General features: G+C 37.4%; 1 non-coding gene across 1 annotated transcript; it reads right to left on the bottom strand.

The window, feature by feature from the left end:
• Window positions 1-464: 464 nt before the first annotated feature.
• Window positions 465-600, bottom strand: LOC114216543 (U4 spliceosomal RNA). The gene has a single exon (XR_003610797.1). It is a non-coding gene; the product is annotated as a U4 spliceosomal RNA (small nuclear RNA).
• Between the last annotated feature and the right edge of the window lie 18,024 nt (window positions 601-18,624).

Genomic DNA, 18,624 nt, shown 5'->3' with positions numbered 1-18,624 from the left:
AACTGTTTTTTCACTTTATAAATGCACCGTGGGTATCTTTCCAAGTCAATTTGTATAGATCTATATCTATTCCTTCCAAAAGATGCATAGTATTCAGAATATGAACTAATATGATCTAATTTGTTCAATTATCCAGTTATTAACAATAATTGAGCCTGTCTCCAGTTCTTGGTTGCCAAAAGCAATTTCTTATATGTGTGTCTTTAAATACTGGTATTTTTATATCTAGTAAATAAGCAGAAGTGGAATTGCTGTTCAATGGGCATATATATTTTAAATTTTATTTAGTTCTGTCAGATAACTTTCTAAGAAGGTTGTTTATAGTCTAACCAAGAGTGAATAAAAATCTCTCTTTTCCCACAGTCTCACCAGCCCTAGAGATGATCACTTCTGGGCATTCTGATGGTGATCATGGGATGTTTTAGGACTTTTTCCAAAAGAAACAAGACTGAAGAATGAAGGTAATTCCAGAATAAATGATTTACTAGGACCACATAGTCTATTAAAGCCAGAACAGGTAAAGGAACTGTGGATTTCTATTAGCAATAATCGCGCCTCAGATAAACCTCCGTGGCTAAGATACCACCACTGCGCAAAGCTAGGAACTGTGGATTTCTAATTTGCAGCGTTACTTCCTTTGTTTGAACACAGCCTGAAGACACTAAATAAAAGGACTTATGCTGATAGTTCTCATTTTTTATCAAAACAAAAATTTTGTTATCTTTCAGCCAAATTAGTTCTTTTAGTCTCTTAGCTTCCTGATGTTTCAGCTCTATGACCCTAATGGTAGGCAGTATGGTCATATACAGATCGTAAAATATGAGGGATACTTCAGTGTTTCATCAAGTGGAAAGGGGTAAAAGTCTAACATGTCCTCTCATGCTGCTTCCAGAAATGGGGGCCAAAGTGATGATATTAAACATGGAGAATGGTCATTAAATGCACCATCTGCCTGGAATAGAGCTTCCAAGCTCATTTTACAAATGTAGGCAAATCTCTCCACTTACCTATTTGCATTTTCCTTACATGTAAAATGAACATGTAACATGTACGTGTTACATGTAACATGTAACATGTAACTTCCACATACAAGCAAGCTTATTCTAGGTTTTGAAACAAATTTTAGCCAAGCCTCTAGATAGTAAAACCTTATTTAAAAATAATCTATCCTATGGGGTGTGTGGGTGGCTCAGTTGGTTAAGCGTCTGCCTTCAACTCTCTCATGATCCGGGGATCCTGAGCTCAAGCCCTGCGTCGGCCTCAGCAGGGAGCCTGCTTCACCCTCTCCCTCTGACCCACCCCCCCAGCACTGCTCACTCTCTCTCTCAAATTAAAAAATCTATCCTACAAAGAAAATAAAATGAGAAAAATCAAATACTTTGAAACAAGTCTTGTTACATAGCATGCCTTAGTCTGATTCTGGAATATTTGAGTAATTATGTTGCATTACCCTGCATTATTTATTTTGACAGTATTTTTTTTTCCATAGGATGGAAGCAGCTAGTCAAACACTTCACAGCAAACAGTTAGGCAATTTAAGATATGTACTCTTGCCCCATAAAGTGGTACACAACCATTTCCGACTCATGGATTGAACCACTGAAAGGTGTTATTTGTATAGAACTCCTTATGCTGAAACTTAAAAGGATCTATACTACACCTCTTTTCTTCTCTATATTGGCCAGGAGGGTTTTTTTTTTTTAAATGTGACCTGGTTAGTAAATTTTCCCAATGTCAGAAAAGCAGAGAACCAATAGTAAATAATGGCAGGCCCTAAAAATTAATAATGCTACTAATCAAAAGGCAAACTAGTTGTTGAAGACTTTGAATGAATTAAAGTGGAGCAAATAACTCAAATTTTTCAGGTAACTAAGCGTGGTTAGGATTGATTGTGGCTGTTCTAAGACTTAGAAAGAAAAAAAAAGATTCACTTTTCTTTAGGCTATATCTTCAAGTTCTCAGGAACCCCAATGTCTAGGGAGTACTCAGATCTTTCCAAACATTCTGAATCAAGCACTCTGCAAAGAAAGGAGAGCAATTTAGCCACAACCAAAACCCTAGGGAATGGATCTTTTTATTTAATCACTAACAAACCTGAAAACTTACATTAATATGGTATTAACTCACTGCATTTTTGGGTCAACGCTCTTCAAGATCATGGTCATTTACTATGTCACTTGTTTCTATGAGGTAAGAATATGTAGACTGGAGCTACCTACAGCTCAGAGTCATTTCTTACCCTTCCTTCAACAAGCACACACACACACACAAACAAGTATTCTGAGAAAGCCCTGGGATAGCCAGTCTATGTCAGCTGTTTTATTTCTTATTAAGCTTTTTAATTTTGATTCCAGTATAGTTAACATATAGTGTTATATTAGTTTTAAGTGTACAATATAGTGATTCAAAAATTCTATACCTTATTTCTCAGTGCTCAGTCTTAGGAGAACATATTCACTTTTCTTTGGGTTACCTCTTCAACGTTTTAGGTGTAACATCAAGCTACTAGATTATGAGAAAGAAACCAAGCCAACTAGTTGTCCTGCTTTTCGACTATAGTTAAGGAGATGCAGTCTTCCCAGGATAGCCTTAGTTAAATCTAGCCCTTTGGTTCCTAACTGAGGGTGATTTGGCAATACCCAGAGTCATATTTGGTTATCACAACTGAAGAGAAGGTATACCACTGGCATCTAGTGGGTGGAAGCCAGGGATGCTGCTAACCATCCTATAATGCAGAGGACACCCCCTCTCAACAAAGAATTGTCCAGTCTAACGGTCAGTGTCAGAGGTTGAGAGTGCAGAGTTGAGTGCAGAGGTTGAGAAACGCTGATCTAGCCCACAAGAACTAGAATGTCACTGACAGGTTTAGGGCCCATAACATACTTAACGTCCTCCTTCCCTCCCTCCCTCCCTCCTTTGCTCCAAATATGGGAAACAGACTACTCAGTTACCACTCAGAATGATTCAAAAACTGCAATCACAGCTAACTCCTCTTTAGAAATATAACTAGTTGGCCATTTTTAAATGTCTTAGTATTTGCATTTCTTATGAGTTGAATGATTAAAGAAAAGTGAATAATGCCAGCTTAAAAAGTCACTTTGGGCCATAACTATTTGAACTGGCCATGTTAATATATTATTATGCAACTCAATATGTTCAACTTAAGTGTTCCTCAGTTTAAAGTTATTTCAGAAAAAAAAACTCAAGGAAAATGTTCAAACCAACCATGAGAATGGATTTTAGTTTCTTTGTACGCATGTAAAAAATAGAGTTACTTATATTTTTTGAATATGAAGAATCATATAGGAAAATTTTTTATTTGGTTTGATTCTGTGGATTGATTCAACAGGCCAAATGGCAAGAGTAAAAGTCCATGTAAATTTGTGCCAAAGGCAAACACAAGGTATTCTCTGGTCCAGGGAACTTTCCACTTATACTAAAAAATAAAATAGGGACGCCTGGTGGCTCAGCCGTTAAGTGTCTGTCTTCGGCTCGGGTCATGACCCCCGGGTCCTGGATCAAGTTCCGCATCGGGCTCCCTGCTCAGCGGGAAGTCTGCTTCTCCTTCTCCCACTCCCCCTGCTTGTGTTCCTTCTCTAGCTGTCTCTCTCTCTCTGTGTCAAATAAATAAAATCTTTTAAAAATATAAAATAGTTGTAAACATTGACAATTAACATTTGGGACATGGCTCAAATGTGAAAAGGGCATTTCCTCTATATTTATGGAGAGACCGTGTCACCTGAATCCTGCAGATGTGGTCTTTGATATGCTAAACTAAAGTAGAAAAATAATTTACTATCTCAAAAAGCCTGGCTTTTGAGCCAGTTGCCTTACTGTAAAATTCTACCTTGGATGTCAAAAGTTGAAAAGTAATTCTTTCTCTCTCTTTACAGTCTTAAATTATATTCCTGCTATTACAGTCTTGAACCACTCCCACAACCATTCAGTACCAGCTACATAATTTTTGGTACCAAGTACAAAATGAAAATATGGGGTTCCTTGTTTAAAACCTTTATTAAGAATTTCAAGATGATGACAAAAGAGCATCAAACCAAGTATGGGGACCTTCTAAGTCAGGAACTTCTGCAACTGCATGTTACCTGGTTATGAAGCCAGCTCGGCTTCCACCCCACCCCAATAGAGTTTGGTGAGGTCAAGTACATAGAAATGCCATTTCCAGCTATTACCTGGCGGGGCCTCCACATTCAGTTAAACAGATTCTACACTGCACAACAAAAGGGCATTCACGTCAGAGGCTGGGGGAACTGCATTCTCTGGAATTGTGTGGCATACCATCTGCATATTCTCATGTACCAGCCCTAAACACCAGTTACACAAACTATACTCTTCTCTATTTTAGCAAAGAAAGTCATAATACATAACTACTACCTTTTTCATCCCCCCAAAATGAGGAAGGATTCAGTTGATCTTTAAATTCAGTGACTCTTCAGTCTTTCCCCTTGTCACTACAGAGGGTGTTTTCCATTTATTAAACTTGTTCAAAGACCATAAGAAAATTCCTTGTATTTTTCTCATAAACAGGAGTATAGTTCATGTTTTTCCCAAAGGTTTGAAACATTAATTTTATAGGATTTCCATGACACTATCACCCATTTATAGACTAGTTCTGTCATGATTTACATATTACTTGAGGAAGCACAAGGGTCAATGGAAGATTTCCCAATGTAGGTCAGAGAGAGTGCCCCATGAACACTGAGCCAGCACAGATTTAGAGAAATAGTAGACCTGAAAGTGATCTAGGAAATTATCTTTTCTCATCTTCTCCTTAGATAGATAAGGAACTGAAAACTGGGCTTGCCACAGGTCTCATAGGTAGATATTGGAAGACTAAAGACTAGATCCCAGATCCCAGGGATCTTGATTTCCAGTATAATCAGACTATAATGTATATGCTTAAATCAGACCCAGCCTGAGAGAAACATGATAAATGCTTCTGTCAACAAGAGAAAAATCAATGTCTTATGAATAATGTTAACTGTGACTCAGATTTGACAGATGACAAGTTAGCAGTTACCCTAGTCAGATCCCGTGAACTCATACTATCACTACAGCACCACTGCTAGGAATGGATGCTGTTTGTCACTGCAGTATATTAGCACCTTTGTTAAGATTCCTTATGTGTTGTCACTGTAAATCCTCTCTCTTCAGGTGTTTATAACAAGCTCATAAGCATTCTGTTCATATTCAGACATCTGAAACATTAAAAACTCTCAGCAATAAAAAGAATTCAGAAATATTTGCTAATAGTTCAAAACCATCTCTGGCATTTACAACATTTTATCAAACAAGAAAGGGAATGTTTACCGGTCTTAAATTATTTTGCAATATATTTAAATTTGAAAATCATCACTAAATCCTGAAAGAAACATTTTATTCTTTCTGCCTATACAACAACCTGTCAGAATTATTGCCCTCTGAAGTGATTTCACTTTGTCATTGTCTTTCTTTGTCACTTGGAGTGAATATTCCTCTCTCCCATGGTAACAGAGGGGGACACTTCTTATCACCAGAACCAGGCTGTGTGAGTTCTAAATATAAGGAGACAAAGCTTCCTTAGAAGCTCATGCTGCCCACTGTCCTAATAATACAGAGCTGATGGTTGTCCTGCCAATTCACTACTTCCTGATATTCTTTGCCTCAAATGAACTATAAGATTCTTTCTTTTGTAAGTATTAAAATTGAATCTCTCACAAAATTTGCCCATCAAATCAATATCAGATACCAAGTAATCTGATACCTCCTAGTTCTAAAAAAGACATTCATGATTTCTATAAAGGCTAGTCCTTCTCTTAAGGTGACATAATTGTAACTTGGTGAGCCAACACTATTTTCAAAAAACACTGCTAAAATAAATAAAATCTTTTTTTAAAAAAATCAAAAAGCACTGCTATAAGATAATATGTACAACAGGAACAGTTTCTAAAGCAGTATATCAGATATTTCCTCATGTTAGTATAGGCTGTATTATTGTTCCAATTCTTCATCCCTCCTATATCCATACTCTGTCATGTAATTTTGCAATTCTGTCCCTTGACCTTGGACTTAACCATGTGACTTATTTTGGCCAAAGTGATATGAGTAGAGACAGTTTTCCAGTTGCTCTTTCCCACTTTTTTCATTGTCACGAGAAGGGCTTGCTCTGGCTAGTCCATGCGAGGAAGATGAGTGACAGGTGGGAAGAACAGAACCTCCCCAGGTGACCCACAAAGGAATATTGAGAAGCAGTGTGGCCCTAGGCTCTGCTTCTGCAATCTGAAGCTGAGCTGCCCAGCCAAGCCCAGCCTAGATCAGCTGAACTCCCAAAGTCCTAGAGACACATGGGTGATAATGATTCTTGTTTAAAGCCACTGAATTTTGAAGTACGTTCTTATTCAACAATACTTAGCTGATTCATTGGCCTTTCATTGTGAAAACCAGGAACAAGACTAGCTAAAAATATATGTGTTGGACTTCTCCTGGAGTCTAAAACAAGGCCAAAAACAAAAACCCTGTCTTAATTTACTATGTTTAGCATCCTCAAATGTAGAGGAAAAAGCTTCTATTGGAAATGACAGTAGATGAAAATGGTCCATATTTGTTGAGTTTGCTGAGAAAAACATGGTTTCCCATCTCTGCTGAAGTAGTAATTTCCAAAATTTAGATACTCTGGAAATGTCTCTCTAGAGACCAGAGGTTCCTTCCCATTCTGAAAATAGCTCACTTTAGCTAATCTGCATCTGTCACTTAGAATCACAATGCTATTTCCCAAAAATAAGATATTTGATTCTTATTTAACAAGATGGACAAGGTAGTCAATGGATAACTACTATACTTTCAATTTACTAAATAATGCATATTTTTTATTTTGTTTTGTTTTAATGCATAGAACAGAGGCTAGCAAATTCAAGTTGGGGAAACAGAGACCTTGGATGATGAATAGTTCTCATGAATACTGTAAACTTTTGACCCAAATATCAAAGTAATTTCAATTGTACTAATATTTAAATGAATGAAAGAAAAATAAATGGGTTGGGACAATACATTCTTACATCATGTTTGTTGGTTTCCTAAAGCATTTTCTGACTAAAATATAGAAGCTTCCCCGCAAGCATAATCTCCCTAATGATTTACAACAGAATCTTGGTCTGAGACTTGCTTTGAGAATGAACTAAGGATGTTTACTCAAAAAAGCAATGGTGCAGAGTAAATAGCTAATGAAGATAGAAATATTATAAATAATTTTAAATATTAAATTAAGTACCTAAAATGGATTGTGCTCTTGGAAACAAATAACTATTTTTCATTTACTTCCCATACAGTAAGCAAAATGGCTGTAGAGGTTTAAAAAAAAAAATCAATGTTTCATTACCTTAAGACCTTGCTGAGGATTGAGAATATTTTTCTGCTGTTGACATCTCATTAAGATTATTTAACAACTAAGCAATCCATTTGCCTCCTTGGTGCTAAAATTGATATATTTTTCAAAATACAGTCCAGAGTTTTCAGAGAAAAACCCATAGATTTTTGACCCAGTGTCAATATCTATCACTGAAAGGTGTGAATAAAATGAAACAATGTGTTGAGTCAAGAAAATACAAAATGTATTAAGCAATAAATAAAGTTTTTCCTTAATGATGCTATTAAAAGTGGCAAAGACATAACGTGAATATTCTTTTATAATGAGATTATTTTTTAAAACCCCACTTTGCATTAATTGGATATTGATAATATATGTATTTTATTTTATAAGCATGAATAGAAAGCATGAGTATTTTCTTTATTGTTATCTTATTTTCACATACAGAGAACAGAGGTATTTCCCAGATTCTTTGAAACAGAAAACAAGATTTCTTTGTTCATTTTTTATATAAATTCAGGCTCACAGAAAAATTGTTAAGAATAGTACCCAGGGGCGCCTGGGTGGCTCAGTCATTAAGCATCTGCCTTTGGCTCAGGTCATGATCCCAGAGTCCTGGGATCGAGCCCCGCATCGGGCTCCCTGCTCTGCAGGAAGCCTGCTTCTCCCACTCCCCCTGCTTGTGTTCCCTCTCTCGCTGTGTCTCTCTCTGTCAAATAAATAAATAAAATCTTAAAAAAAAAGAAGAAGAAGAATACCCAGAATTAGAATTCCTATGTACCCTTCATCCAGATAGTATAAATGTTAACATTTTACCATATCTGCTTTATCACCCCAACTCTTAATCTATGTATTAGAACTGCTTCAGGGCAGACAAGATACTGTATATACCCTGAAATATTTCAACGTGTATGTCCCTAAAACAAGACTGTTGTCTTACATTGTCACAGTACAATTATCAATGTCAGGACATTAACATCAATAAAACATTATCAGATAATCTATAGAACTCATTCAATTTCACCAATTATCTCAACAATGTTGCTTATAACAAAAGAAAATCTCAGTTTATGTGTTATATTTAGTTGTAATGTTTATTTCATTTCATGGATATTTTCAAAAAGTACAGTCTCGTGATTTTGTTGAATGCCCCTCAAATTGGGTTTGTCTAATGGTTCTCCATGATTAGATTCAAAACATGCATTTTGGGGCCAGAATATCATAGAAGTGATGTTTTGTTCTTTTAAGTACAACATATAAAGATGCACATGATGTCAACTTGTCTCACTGCTGGTGATGTTAATTTTGCTCATTTGCTTCAGGTAGTATCTGTTGAGTTCCTCACTGTAAAGTTACTATTTTTGGCCTTTTAATTAATAAGTATCTTGAGTGGGGGTGTTGCCTGGGTGGCTCAGTTGGTGAAGTGTCCGACTCTTGATTTCCGCTCAGGTCATGATCTCAGGGTCCTGAGATTGAGCCCCGCTGAGCGTGGAGCCTGCTTGAGATACTTTTTCTCTCTCTCCCTCTACCCCTTCCCTTTTGCTCACACACATGCATGCGAGGTCTTTAAAAAAAATAAATAAATAAGTATCTTGTGGAAACATAGGTTGAGGCTCTGTAAATATCCTAGTACTTTTCACACTTTCAACCACTAGTTAGTAACAATTGCTTTTTTTAAAGATTTTATTTATTTATTTTGAGAGGGAGAACCCTTGCAAGCAGGGGGAGGGGCAGACGCAGAGGAAGAGACAGAATCTCAAGCAGACTGCGCTGAGTGCAGAGCCCCATGTGGGGCTCAATCTCACGACCCTGAGATTATGACCTGAGCTGAAACCAAGAGTTAGCTGCTCAATGACAGAACCACCCACGCACCCCAGTATCAACTGATTTTTGACTGAATCAGATGTTATTATGAAGATTGACAAACAGTGACTTTTGAAATTCCATCCCACTCATTGGCTGGCTTTCTACTGTTAGAAGATCTTTTCCTTTTTCTCCATGTATGTATATGTGTGTGTGTGTGTGTGTGTGTGTGTGTGTGTGTATGTGTTTCTTTGTGGGAGTCATGAATTCTTATTTTATTCAGTGGGTTATAATGCTTACCTATCATTATTTAGATGACCAGATGGTCCCAGATTTGGCCTTAGTGAGCCACTTCATGTTGGTTCCCCTATCCTTATTTCTCAGAGAACTTTATTTTATGGCACTCACAAAAAAATGTCCCTTCCCTAGAACTAGCCATTTCTCTAAGGAGCCCTGGTTCCTATTAGTGTAGTATTTAGAAAGCAAGATTTGGCCTGTAGGTGGGTCATTACTTCTAGGCACTCTCAGCAGAGAGAGCTAAGAAAAAACTTAAAACACCCATGCATGCCCACATCCACATCTATTTCTCTATCTACCTTTTTATCTCAGCATTTCTCATCCTCAAGATATTGACATTTTGGATCCGATAACTCTTTGCTGGGAGAAGTGGGGGGAGCAGTGCTGTCCTCTGCATTGTAGGATGTTTAATAGCACCCCTAGCTCTTCACTAGATGCCAGTGACGTATCTCGCCTCCCAGATGTGAAAACCAAAATGGCTGGAGGTTGGTAGAGGGAATTGATTTCAAACGACACAAGAGAACTTTTTAAGATTATATCTTGATTGTGGTGGTAGCTCTAAAGTTCTCAAAAGCTGACAAACTATACTTTTGGAGGGTAGAATTTTCCATCTGAAAATTACATAACCATAAACATGAGTTAAAATGAATCTCTGTAAGATAAAAAGAGTTACTGCTTTAATATCTAGATAAGTAAATTGAGGCTAAACAAGTCTAAATGGTCTGTTAGAAACCACCCCGGGGCGGGGGGGGGGAATGGCAGTGGCAAGGCTTCAGTCGAGATCACTGAACCCTCATCTGAAGCTTGTTCATGATGTTACATGTTTTTCCTCTGATACAAGCACATTTATGACCTTTCTTCACAAACAATGTAATACGAAGAGGATTTAGCCTTGAATTGTGTCCTTCCACTGGAGTCATATTAGGTTCAGTAGACCAATAGGTAGAAGTTGTAGCAAATCAGACTTTTAGCTCAACATAAAAAACTACTTAAACAATGAAGCCTTCCTGAAACAAGCTGCTTATTGATAGTGACCAAGTAAAGGCCAACAAGCTAGAGAAAGTAGAACAGGGGAAGCGACGGAGGAGCTAGATTAGGCGCACAGTGGCAGCAGCTTGTCTCTAAGGGTCCAGCCATCACTCCTACTTTATAAAGAGGTAGAAGACATGTATTGCCCCTGATAATGTGAAAAGTACAGCCATAAGGCCTGTGAATGTTGCAAAGATGAAAAAGACATAACCACCACCTTGAAGTTGATTATGATAAAATGTTAGAGTCTATACCTGCAGAAAGTGGTTGTACATGTGATGTTCTAAAAGCAAATACACAGCATAATAGAGTTAAATACACTTCTTTATATAGCCCAGATAAGGAAAAATAAAGATTACTACCATCTCAATCAACAATATAAAACACTTGGTGCAAACTGTGATAGACACTAAGAAAAATCTACAAATAATGTGTACTGATTAAAATTAAGCTAATTTAATTAATCAGAGATGGAATATAAAGCTTTTTCTATTTATGGATTTCAATTTAAATCATTATGTTGGGGTGGTGGGAGTAGGTGGTTTGAGCCTTTTTGGTATGGCAAGAAAGTATTTTAATTTTAAAGCCTGTAGGATAAAGAAATGCAGCTAATTGCTGTATATACAAGAGGTAGGCTAAACATCCACTGGGCTGGGACTCAATTAAAGCCCCTGAACTCAAGGACAGAATTTAGTCCAGATCATTTGAAAATAACAGCATCCTCCCTCATAATTATAAGATCAATGACTGACAAGATAATTAGTATATCTGGTAATTAAGGTAACAGCTTTTACAGACCTAATTAGAGTATATTCTGTTGCTTGGAATACATGCCAAAGGTGTTAAACTAATCTTCTGTACTTAAAGATGATAGCTGAGTCTTAGGAAACTAATATGTATAAGCTGTATTCCTCACTTCATAAACAGTGGTAGGCAATGAATAAATCAATACTAATTATGATTATAGTTTTAGAGCATGGTAAGAGCGAAGCAACTATCCTTTCAGGAAAAGCATCAGTTTGAATACCTAAAAACCCCATCAACTATCTGACTCTGTGTCACTAATATCCTTTCAATCTAACTTTTAGATGTGTATTAGAGATAAGCTCAGGATACTTACAAATCACAAAGCTAGTCTGGTCACCATCCAAAACATCTGTCTATGGCAGCTTGGTCTCAGAATTGTACAGGCCTAGTTTGAAGTCTGTGCTATGAGATGTAGACCTTTGACAACTTTTACAGTAAGTATCTTGCTTTGCTTGCACACCTTGTCTTTGGGTCATAGTGCCTTCATTTTCTTTGGAGAGTCCTCCAACCCTGATAGCATACAGTCTGGGTGGGACTGTAGAATTTATATTCCAACCTTGCCTGTCATAGACTGAGTTCAAGGCCAAGATGGTCAATACCTATACGCCACATGTCTAAGAATGAGAATGTGAGCCAGGCAAGGACAAGAAGAGTACTCTCCATGGTTGATATAATTGCTAAGTCAGTGGTGGTCATTTTTGTTACTGAGCCAGCCTACACATGAGAGTTAAGCCACCAAAAGAAAGCAGAGCTGAGGCTCTACATGTAGAGAGACACAGAAAGAACTCTAATAACATTGCTTAAATTTCAAAACTGTGTGTGCCAAAAAGCCAGATTCATCCATCAAAACTCCTAGTAAAAAGATCAAAATACTCATTTGCTTAAGCAAGCAACAAGAGAATCTTGACTGATACAACCTGCCTAGTATTTTTATGCTTTGGTTTCCTAGTATATAAAATTGAAAATGAAAGTTACTGTTTCACAGAATTATTGAAATTAAAACAATTGTTGTTTTACTGCTTTTAATATTTGTGGTGACCCTATGAAATAAGTGTTAATTTTATCTCCATTTTACAGATGTGGAAAGTTAAGCTTGGAGAAGTTAAGGAATTTGCCCAAGGTCATTTATTAGTCAGGATAATCAGCATTAATTAATGTAAAAATATCTCTAAACGTCCTATAATGAAGGTGCCTTTCTTTCCTATACTAGAAGAAATAGATAATCTAAACAGGCCTACATTTGTTAAAGAGATTTAATTAATAATAACTTTCCAACACATTAGAAATCATCAGACCCAAATGGTTTCAAAGGTGAATGCTACCAAACATTTAAGGAAGAAATTATATCTATTCTCTACAATCTGTTTGAAAGGATGGAAACAGAAAGAATATTTCTTAATTCATTCTATGAGGGCAGATTACCTTAATACCAAACCAGAAAAAGAAATTGCAAGAAAACTCAGACCAAAATCTCTCATGAAAACAGGTGCAAAAGTCCTCAACAAAATATTAGAAAACTGAATACAAGAAGGTATAAAAAGAATTATACACCATGACCAACTGGGATTTATCCCAAGGATGCAAGCAGGTACAATGTTCAAAAATCAATTAACATAATCCATTATTTCAACAGGCTAAATAAGAAAAATCACATTATTATATCAACAGATGCAAAAACAGCATCTGACAAAATATAACACCTATTCATGACAAAAACACTTGGCACACTAGAATAGAAACTTGCTCAATTTGATAAAGAACATCTACAAAAAATCTACAGCTAACATTATACTTAATGGTGAGAACCTAGAAGTTTTCCTTCTATGACAGGAAGAAGAAAGGAAGGATGTTCTCTCTTACCACTCTTTTTCAACATTGCGTTGGATGTCCTAGCTAATGAAATAAGACAAGAAAAGGAAATAAAAGGTATATAGACTGGGAAAGAAGAAATAAAACTCTCTTTGTTCACTAATGACATGATTGCCTAACTAGAAAATCCAAAAGAATCGATAAAAAAGCCTCTTGGAACTAATAAGAAATTAGTTGCAAGGTTGCAGGATACAAAGTTAATATATAAAAATCAACTGCTTTCCTATGTACCAACAAATGACATTTAAAATTTAAAACAATTCCGTTTGCATTAGCACCCCCAAAAGAAAATACTTAGGTATTTCTAACAAAATACAAGATCTATATGAGGAAAACTACAAAACTCTGATAAATGAGAGAGGGGAGGAGAAAGATGGCGGAAGAGTAGGGGACCTCGTTGCATCTGGTCCCTTGAATTTAGCAAGATAACTATCAAATCATTCTGAACACCCATGAATTCAACCTGAGATGTAAGAAAAGAATATCTGGAATTTTACAAGTAGAAAAGCAAACACTTTCTGCAAGACAAGAAGTGCAGAGAAATGAATCTGAGGGGATAAGGGGGAGGGAGCCTGAGTAAGCCAGTTACTGGAAAGTAATATAGCCCTAGAGGGCAAAATCAGAACTCAGAAATCTGCTCTAATGAGAGACATCCCTGCCTGAAAGGTGCTCAGGTGGTGAAAAGGGGCAGAATTCTAGGTGGGACATTGTGATCCCCAGAGTCACAGAAATAATGGGGGTGACTGAGCCAGTAAAGTTCCCAAGCATTGAAGTGGGGAAACTGGTTACAGTCAGCAAGCCCAGAAGGGGGCTCTCAGCTCGGTTTGCCATAAACCTTGATCGGGTGACTGCTCTCCGTGTGGGAACCGTGCAAAGGACAGGAACGTGGGGCCTCTCCACCTTCCCCTGGGAGGAAGGGAGTGGGTGCCCACAGGACCAGGAAACAGCTCTCAGGGCAGGGGCCCTGTAAAGGACAGTAATGGTTGATCCTCTGCCTTCCCCCAGGGGGCGCGGATTGGGTGCACACACAGTTCTACCACTGCTCTCCCCACCAGGGCCCCACAAAGTGCAGTAACTCAGGACTTCCCGCCCTCTGCCAGGAAAATCAGTGAGGGTGCACACTGCGGGTGTTTGCAGAGTCTGGCACACACAAAAGTGAAGACTGTCTATCCTTGAGGGTTTACTGAAGAGAAAGGACCGCAAACTTTTGGCTCTGGAGCTAGAGATCAAGGAGTGGCCATTTTAATTTTGATCCTCTAAAAAGGGATAGAAAGCCTTCAGGGACAAAAGCCACACAGAGGACAACCTAACACTGAGCCCGGCCCTCTGGAAAGGGGCAATGCAACTTTGCCCAGGCAAAGACACCTGAGAGGCAGGGCAGCAGTCCCCTCCCCAAGAAGACCAACTGGAAGAACAGGTGCACAGCAAGTTTATGGACCATATAAGACTGTAAAACTCCAGCGCTAGGGGAAAATAGTATATAGAATTCATAGAACTGAAGTTTTTTCTCATGATTTGTTTATCTTTCAGTTTAAAATTGTCCATTTCTCTTTTTTTCCCTTTTCAACTAGTTTCTTCTTTTATCAATCCCTTGTTTTTAAGTCTTTTTTTAACTTTCATTTTTTACATTTACATTTTATAGATATATTCTTCATTTTTGGCTTCCTTTCACTCTATTCAATTTTATTTTTGTATAAATATATATATATATATATATATATATATATATATAAAGTTTTCCTTTCTTTACAATTTTAGGATTTAGTGTCTTCTAATACAGAGACAAAAATACACTCAGGAACAAGTGGATCACCCTCTTTTGTCCACCCTGTGAGATTATATTCTCTCTTTTTCCATATTTTTTTATTTTGCTTTTCTTTTTTGGTTTCTGACCTCTTTGGATTTATCTAGTATGTATTTTGCTTGGGTTGTGGTTGAAATTTTTGATCTGTTCACTCATTCATCCATTCTTCTCTGGGCCAAATGACCAGAAGGAAGAATTCAGAACAAAAGAGAGAACCAGAGGTAATACTCTCTGCCACAGATCTAATCGATATGGATATAAGTAAAATGTCGGAGATGGAATTCAGGATAACAATTAAAGTTATTAGTTCGGCTTGAAAAAAGCATAAAAGACATGAGAACATCTTAGTACAGAAATGAGATCTAATCAGGCTGAAATTAAAAATGTTCTGAGATGCAGTCTAAATTGGATGCTTTAACAATGAGGACAAATGAGGCAGAAGAGAGAGTAAGTGACATAAAAGACAAGATGATGGAAAGGAAGGAAGCTGAGAAAAAGAGAGAGAAAAAACTAATAGACCATGAGGGGAGGCTTCAAGAAGTCAGCAATGCCATAAAATGAAACAATATCAGAATTATTGGGGTTCCCAAGGGATACGAAAAAGAGAGAGGGCCAGAAGGTATATTTGAGCAACCATAGCTAAGAACTTCCCTAATCTGGGGAAGGAAACAGGCATTCATGTCCAAGAGGTAGAGAAGACCCCTCCTAAAATCAGTAAAAATAGATCAACACCCCAACATATAATAATGAAGCTTGCAAATTTCAGAGATAAAGAGGAAATCCTGAAAGCAGCTCAAGACAAGAGGTTCCTTACCTACAGGGCAAGAACACTGAATTGGCAGCAGACCTATCCACAGAGACCTGGGAAGCCAGAAAAGGATAGCAGGATATATTCAGGGTACTAAATGAGAAAAATATGCAGCCAAGAATACTTTATCCGTCAAAGCTGTCATTCAAAATGGAAGGAGAGATGAAGAGCTTCCAGGACAGACAGAAATTGAAAGAATATGTGACAACCAAGCCAGCCCTGCAAGAAATATTAAGGGGGATCCTGTAAGTGAAGAGAGAACCCAAGAGTAACATAGACCAGAAAGAACAGAGACAATCTACAGAAACAGGGACTTCCCAGGTAATACAATGGCACTAAATTCGTATCTTTCAATAGTTACTCTGAATGTAAATGGGCTAAATGCTCCAATCAAAAGACACTGGGTATCAGATTGGATAAAAAAGCAAAACCCATCCATATGTTGTCTACAAGAGACTCATCTTAGATCTAAAGTCACGTCCGGACTGAAAGTGAGGGGGTGAAGAATGATTCACCATGCTAATGGAACTCAAAAGAAAGCTGGGGTAGCAATCTTCATATCGGATAAATTAGATTTTAAACCAAAGACTGTAATAAGAGATGAAGAGGGACACTATGTCATACTTAAAAGGTCTACCCAACAAGAAAATCTAACAATTATAAATATTTATGCTCCTAATTTGGGAGCAGCCAATTATATCAACCAATTAATAACCGTAATAAAGAAACACATTGATAATAATACATTAATAGTAGGGGACTTCAACAACCCACTCACAGCAATGGACAGATCATCTAAGCAGAAGACCAACAAGGAAACAAGGGCTTTGAATGACACACTGGACCAGATGGACTTCACAAATATATACAGAGAGCATTCCATCCTAAAGCAACAGAATGCAAATTCTGCTGGAGTGCACATGAAACTTTCTCCAGAATAGATTGTATACTGGGTCACAAATCAGGTCCCAACTGATACCAAAAGATTGGGATTATTCCTTGCATATTTTCAGACCACAGTGCTTTGAAACTTCAACTCAATCACAAGAGGAAATTTGGAAGGAACTCGAACACTTGGAGGTTAAAGTGCATCCTACTAAAGAATGAGTGGATCAATCAGAAATTAAAGAAGAATTAAAAAAATTCATGGAAACTAATGAAACTGAAAACACAACTATTCAAAACCTTTGGAATACAGCAAAGGTGGTCCTAAGACGGAAGTACATTGCAATATAAGCCTCTCTCAAAAAATTAGAAAAATCTCAAATATACAAGCTAACCTTACACCTAAAGGAGCTGGAGAAAGAACAGCAAATAAAGCCTAAACCAAGCAGGAGAAGAGAAATAATAAAGGTTAGAGCAGAAATCAATGAAAAAGAAACCAGAAGAACAGTAGAACAGGTCAACGAAACTAGAAGCTGGTTCTTTGAAAGAATTAGTAAGATCAATAACCCTCTGGAGAGACTTATCCAAAAGAAAAGAGAAAGACCCAAATTAATAAAATCATGAATGAAAGGGGAGAGATCATGACCAACATCCAAGAAATACAGACACTTTTAAGAACATATTATGAGCAACTATATGCCAACAAATTAGGCAATCTGGAAGAAATGAATGCATTCCTGGAAAATTATAGACTACCAAGACTGAAACAGGAAGAGGTAGAAAATATGAGCAGACCAATAACCAGCAAGGAAATTGAAGCAGTAATCAAAACCTCCCAAAAAAACAAGAGTTCAGGGCCAGATGGCTTCCCAGATGAATGCTACCAAACACTTAAAGAAGAAGAAATAATACCTATTCTACTGAAGATGTTTCAAAAGTAGAAATGGAAGAAAAATTTTCAAACTCGTTCTATGAGGTCAGCATTACCTTGATCCCTAAACCAAAGACCCCATCAAAAAGGACAATTATAGACCAATATCCGTGATGAGCATGGATGTCAAAATACAAGATACTAGCCAATAGGGACTCAACAGTACATTAAAAGGATTATTCACCACGACCAAGTGGAATTTATTCCTGGGCTGCAAGGGTGGTTCAACATTCACAATCAATCAATGTGATAGATCCATTAATAAAAGAAAAGACAAGAATCATATGATCCTCTCAATTGATGCAGAAAAAGCATTTGACAAAGGACAGCATTCTTTCTTGATTAAAACCCTCCCCAGTGTAGGGATAGGGGGAACATACCTCGATATCATAAAACCCATCTACCAAAAGCCCACAGTGAATAACATTCTCAATGGGGAAAAACTGAGAGATTTTCCCCTAAGGTCATGAATATGACAGGGATGCCTGTTCTCACCACTGTTGTTCAACATAGTACTAGAAGTCCTAGCATCAGCAATCAGATAACAAAAAGAAATAAAAGGCATCCAAATTGGCAACAAAGTTGGAGAACTAACACTACCTGACTTTAAGACTTAGTATAAAGTTATAATAATCAGTAAAAAACAGTATTAGTGAAAGAAAAAAATTGATGAATGGAACAAAACAGATGATTCACATAAAGATAGTAAACTGATGGGTTGCCTCTTGATGAGGCTGAGTAATATTCCGTTGTATATATGGACCACATCTTCTTTATCCATTCGTCTGTTGAAGGGCATCTCGGTTCTTTCCACAGTTTGGCTATTGTGTACATTGCTGCTGTGAACATTGGGGTGCATATGGCCCTTCTTTTCACTACATCTGTGTCTTTGGGGTAAATACCCAGTAGTGCAATTGCTGGGTCATATGGCTCAGTCGTTAAGCGCCTGCCTTCGGCTCAGGTCATGATCCCAAGGCCCTGGGATCAAGTCCCACTTCGGGCTCCCTGCCGGGCGGGAAGCCTGCTTCTCCCTC

This window comes from Eumetopias jubatus, unplaced genomic scaffold (genome assembly GCF_037043125.1).
Source record: "Eumetopias jubatus isolate StellerSeaLion01/CBP00866 unplaced genomic scaffold, mEumJub1_p1.0 scaffold_3, whole genome shotgun sequence".
Taxonomy (NCBI): Eukaryota; Metazoa; Chordata; class Mammalia; order Carnivora; family Otariidae; genus Eumetopias; species Eumetopias jubatus.
The sequence above is the reverse complement of the archived record's forward strand: the minus strand, read 5'-3'. Positions and strand labels throughout refer to the sequence as shown.